Here is a 6,067-nt window from a genome sequence, read left to right as displayed (position 1 = left end):
AGCTGATCCTGTTTCCTCAGACTGGAAGCCTCTGTGTCCTCATATCTGAATGGCTCTCAGCTGAACTGTGCTGCTAGAAGCCTAAAAGCTTAACCAGCCAAATGCTTAACCAGCCAAATGCCCCTAGTTTCTGGTCCTCACGCCTTATATACCTTTCTGCTTTCTACCACCACTCCCTGGGATTAAAGGCTCGCTTTCTGGAATTAAAGGTGTGAGTCACCATGCTTGGCTGTATCCTTGAACACATGGATTTCTGCCTCTGGAATGCTAGGATTAAAGGCGTGTGCTACCACTGCCTATCCTTTACGTTTAATATTGTGGCTGTTCTGTCTCTGACCCCAGATGAGTTTATTATTATGCACAATATTTTGGGGAACACAATACCACCACAGAGAATCTCGGGGGCTTGCTTGCCACCAGCCCAGCCAGCCAGGCCTCCATGTTCAGACAGAGACTCTGTCTCAAAAAATGAGGTGGAAAGCGACTGAGGGATGCTCGGTGTCCACCTTCAGCCGGCACAGGTGCATATGCACACACACACACACACACACACACACACACACACACACACACACACACACACACAAACATATAATAAGACCTGAAATCCAAACAAGCCCCCAACCCCTCAAGGGTCCTCTCTCTGTTCTTCTTGTTCTGTCCAAATCATGCCCATCCAAGTTTCTTGAAGTCTCTGCTCTGATCGGGGGCGGGGTGGTGGTGGTGTGTGGCTCACCTAACACTCCACACTCTGTGTTTTATTTTGAAGTCCTCTGACCAGAAGCCCTGAAATGTCATTGGAAATCTGTCCTTTATTTCTAGCCCCTGGGTCTAAGCTTCACCCAGCACTCGACTGAGAGTAGCTTTGTGTCTTCGGGGAGATTAGACACAGGAGAATTAAACCTTTCAAGCTCTGTGCATGCCAGGATGCACTCTATCACTGAGCCACACCCTCTGTTTCTCCGTTATTAATTTCTGAAAATTAGATTCATATATGTATCATATAAAATTGCTATTTTAGCCGGGCGGTGGTGGTGCACGCCTTTAATCCCAGCACTCGGGAGGCAGAGCCAGGCGGATCTCTGTGAGTTCGAGGCCAGCCTGGACTACCAAGTGAGTTCCAGGAAAGGCGCAAAGCTACACAGAGAAACCCTGTCTCGAAAAACCAAAAAAAAAAAAAAAATTGCTATTTTAATCATACTTGAGCGTACAGCTCAGCAGCATTGGTTTTATTTACAGAGTGCAGCCCTCACCAAAACATTTTCATAATATTAAGGCATAATATCTGCACAGTTCCTCCATGTTGGGGCATATATCAAAAGTCCATTTCTTTTTATGACAGCATGGTATTCTGCTATAGGTATGGACTGTGCTTGTTCAACTATTCATTTGTTGAGAGACATTTGGGTTACTTCCTTTTTTCTTTTCTTTACTTTTTTCAGTACAGGGTTTTTGTGTGTAGCCCTGGCTGTCCTGGAACTCCCTCTATAGACCAGACTGGCCTGGAACTCAGAGATCTGTCTGCCTCTGCCTCTTGAGTCTGTGGTTAAATATGTGAGCCACCACACCCCGCCTGCCTTCATCTTTTGAAAGTTGTGGATAATGATGCTATGAAGGTAGATGAGCAAATACCCACGTCTCTGCTTTCAGTTCCAACAGTGGAACTGCTGGGCCATATCATAATTTTGTGTTTTTTTTTTTTTAAAAAAACACTTTTTATGTTTGTAAGCACACCATGAAGTGTATGCAGAGGTTAGCAGATAGCTTGTGAGTCTGGTTCTCTCCTTCCACCATGTAGGTCCTGGGAAGTGAACTCAGGTCATCAGGTTTGATTACAAGTACCTTTGCCTTCTGAGCTATCTTATTGGCCCAAGTACTAAAGTTTTGAAAGGAACCATCATCCTACTGTTTTCTACAGCAGCCACACAGTTTATATTCCCACCAGAAACGCACCACGGTTCCCGTTTTTTTTTTTTTTTTTTTTTTTTTTTTTATGTAGTTTTGAGTTAGAACCTTTTACAGCCCAGGCTGACCTCAAACTTGTTATGTTGCTGAGGCTGGCCTTGAACTCCAGATCCTTCTGTCTCTCCCTCCCCAGGGTTATGATCACCAGGGTGGACCGCCACACCCATTTCTCCACAGCCCACTGACACTGTCGTCCCCTTCTCTTACGTGTGTCCGTGTATTTGATACAGTAACCTTTTGTGGCTACACAAGTGGTGCCTCGCTGTAGTTGTGGGACGGTGTTTCCCTAGTGACCAGGGACGCCGAGGACCTGCTCTCCTGCTATTGGTTGTTTGTGGGTCTCCTTTGCAGGAATGTCTGTCTGTTCCAGTCCTTCGCCTGCTTTGCTGCTGAGCCCTCGTCCTTTTACACAGTTCCAAGGTGTCCCTATCACCGTTCCTGGTTTTCTGCCAATCAGTTCTCTCCTGGGGAACAATGGAATGATTTCCAATCACGTGCCCCTCAAGCCAGGCTCCCGCGAGTTTTCCTGCCCTGTGGATTTCACACTGGTGGGTACGTTTTGAGGAGGGAGGCTGAGCCTCGAAGAGAAGACGTATTTGTGGTTCAGTGTTCACTGTCCAGCCACCCCTGAGAATAGACGTGCCAGTTTTGAATCCCACTCGTCATGTAAGAGCAAGGCCCAGCTTTGAAGCCAAGCACATATGTTCCCCACAGTGTGCCAAAGACTTTTGTCTTCCTCAGGGACGCAGATCTGGCATTTCCTAATACCAGTCAAAACCGGCCTATCACCACATCCTGTGAGTGATCTTGCCACTTAATTACATTTGTTCGTAGACTATACGAGATATTGAATACTTTGCTATCAACAGAACTAGTTCTGATCTGGTGTTGTAGTAAAACTATTTATGTTTTAAAATCCTCTTGAGCCAGGCAGTGGTGGCGCATGCCTTTAATCCCAGCACTTGGGAGGCAGAGGCAGGGGGATCTCTGTGAATTCCAGGACAGCCAGGGCTGTTATACAGAGACAAACAAAAACAAAACCAAAAAAAAAAACAAAAAAAAAACCCTGTTTCAGTCCATGCCCTCATCCCCGAAGAGGCAGAATCAAGCTGGAGATTTGCCTCAGCAGTTAAGAGCACTTGCTGCTCTTCCAGAGGTCCCAAGCATCCACATCAGGCGGCTCACAGACTACCTGTAACCAGTTCCAGGGGATCCGACTCCCTTTTCTGACTTCCAAGTACACGGGTGGTACACATGCTCATGTCGGCACACACATACACATAAATAAATTTAACATCTGTCTGTCTTCCCAAAGAGTTCAATATTCATAGTTTTCTCGGTTCTCTCCCAGGGGTACAGCCATGAGACTCCAAGGCTGGAAATTCCCTTTCTCTTATCAGGAGAGTCTGGCAAGATAATGGAACAGCTCTGGTACCAAACGCTGTCCTAATCACATGCTCTGTGGGCTCAAAGACGTGAGTGGCAATTATTCTTCCAAACCCACACAGAACCACACACTCTTCCAACTTTAATCAAGGAAGAAAGAAAATGGTTATGAGTGAATCAGGACCACACTTAGGCGAGATGCACAGATCATAACCACATTTAACTACATTACACTAATACATGTTTGTAATTAGCTAGTCATGGAAGGTTTTTTTTTCCCTACCCCCCCCCCACCCCAGGGAGAAAAATCTCATGAATGAACTAACTTATAAATAAACTCAGTATGACAAGTGCTCTGTGCTCTGCACAGCGGCTGATGTAATATTTATATCTGCTGGTAATAAAGACATATACCAGAGGCAGGAGAGATGGCTCAGTGGTTAAGGGCATGGGCTGATCTTCTAGAGAATCAGGGTTCAATTCCCAGCACCCACATGGTGGCTCACAGCCATCTGTAATTCCAGTTCCAGGAGATACAGCGCCCCATTCTGGCCTTCCCAGGCACTGCACACATGGAGTACACAGACATACATGCATTCAGGCATACACACAAAATAAACTAATAGCAAAAAAAACTATGCCAGCTGGGGGTGGGGCGGGGCACATGCCTGTGGTCCCAGCACTTGAACCATGAGTTCAAGGCCAGCCATGATTTGTCATGGGAGCTGAGTCCATGTCAGCTCTTGTCCCCGTTTCTGCACGAGGCTTTAGAGGAGTCTCTTGTCACCAAGGCAGAGTGGCTCCTCCAGCGATAGCCGATTTGTTCTCTCAAAAGCGAATCCAGGGCTGTTCTAAATTGGGCATCTGTGTCCTTGGAGCTTTGCGTGGGACACACGTCTGCAGCCCCCTGGGAATCAAGGACACTGATTTAACCAAGTGACTCCTTAGGTCGGCTGGCTATCTGTGGACCCCACTGTTCTGTAAATACATCTGTAACCTCCCTCTCCGCACCTTCGTCCATTTCCTGTTTGTTTATTCATTCATGGACAGCATTTACGGGATTTTTCTGCTGGGTGTGTGGTCGGTGTGTACTTGCTACATTATCACGATGGCCCTTCGTACATAAAACCCTTACTTCTTTTAAATGTCATGGATGTGATGGGCCAGCTGCATTATGTCTAATATCCTCAAACACAGAACAAAAGAACATTACCATCCTTCCCAGATCACATTATACCTCTAGTGTCGTCCGCCCCACCCTCTAGAAAAAGCGGGTTTTCCTTCATTTGCCCATGCCACACTTCCTGGTCCCTCCAGTGGTCCACGTGCCACACTGGCTGTTTATTTCTGCCCTCTTGCTTGACCCTACTTGGCATCTACTGACTACCCAGGTGCCTGCCGCCCATAGCCACACTCCTGGGTACTGAAGGAGGAATCTCCCCATCTTCATGTCCCGTTGAGGCTCCTTCTCAGGACTTCGTGAATCCCCTCACCCCTCCAGGCAGTCCTAGTGATGGGCTCCACATACCGCTGGACTCTCGGAGTGTAGCGCAGGCCATCACCAGCAGGGGGAGCTCGTGCCTCAGTACTGGCTTCTCATCCAGGGCTTGGGCAAGCTGGGCCTGGAGTAGGCTTGGAGGGGTCTTATTGGGTTAAATGGACACATAAGGCATCAGAGTGGGCCTCTTGCACTCAATTTCTAGGAAATACTTCCCAGTCCGGGGAGGAAAATTACGCTATGTGCCTCTACCAGGCTCAAAAAAGCATGACCAGCTAGGGACGCAGTGAGAAGTGGGAGGCTATCCCCAAACAAGTTCTATCCTGTCCCTTGGTGAAGGGTAACGATGGCATGCGTGCGGCGGCCACACCCTACTATGAACACCAGACAGGACCCATGGGTCCATACTGAACCTGCACTAGCTCTGGAGGTTCTCTTTCAGGGAGAGGGGAAGGCCAGAACACAGGCTCACAGGCCTGGAGCCACCCTGATCCCTATCTATCTGGAGGCCAGTCTGGGTATACTGGGCCTTCTGCAAGCTATTTATCATGGTACTCTGGGTGTCTGCTTCCTGTGCTGAGAGATGGGTCTGAAGCGGTGCCCACCCTGCCTGCCTCTGGGAGGGCGTGAAGGCATTAGAGAGGAACCTAAACACAAACGGGGTGATGGACAAGGGAGCTGGCCTGGCCCCTCCTGCTTGAGAGTTTGGGGGTGTCTGTAGTCTTTGAGAGTCTGCCTTGGCCTGCCTGGAGCTGTGCCCATGCGGCTCTGCCTCTGTTTCTGACGGCTGTTCTAATTGCACTCTACTTTGTATTTTTACACACTCATCGCTAAAGAAGAGTTGGAATGCTCCCCTGGGAAGGGCAGAGGAGGAGGAGGAAGCCAGAGTCCAGGGGTGGGAGGTTTGGGGTCAGGTACTTACTCTGTGCGGTGCCCGCCTATGTTGGGGCTGGGAGACTGCAGGATAACAACAAGCTGCCCTTATACCCTGGGTCCTAATGGTTCAGGCTTACAGGGCAGGAAACAGGAGGAACTGATGAGATGTGGGGGCATGTTGGAGCCCGTTTAGGCTTCCTAGTGGCTTTATCCAGCAGATCTGCACAAAGAGGATGACTGGACCATGAGCCTGAGTACCAGGTGTTTGGAAGGGTCTACACTTGGCTATATCTACCAAGGGAGAGGTCTTTGCTCCTTCCCTTGGCATTGTTATAAAAAGCC

Source organism: Peromyscus californicus, unplaced genomic scaffold (assembly GCF_007827085.1).
Source record: "Peromyscus californicus insignis strain IS unplaced genomic scaffold, ASM782708v3 Scaffold_20__1_contigs__length_68692818, whole genome shotgun sequence".
Taxonomy (NCBI): domain Eukaryota; kingdom Metazoa; phylum Chordata; class Mammalia; order Rodentia; family Cricetidae; genus Peromyscus; species Peromyscus californicus.
The sequence above is the reverse complement of the archived record's forward strand: the minus strand, read 5'-3'. Positions refer to the sequence as shown.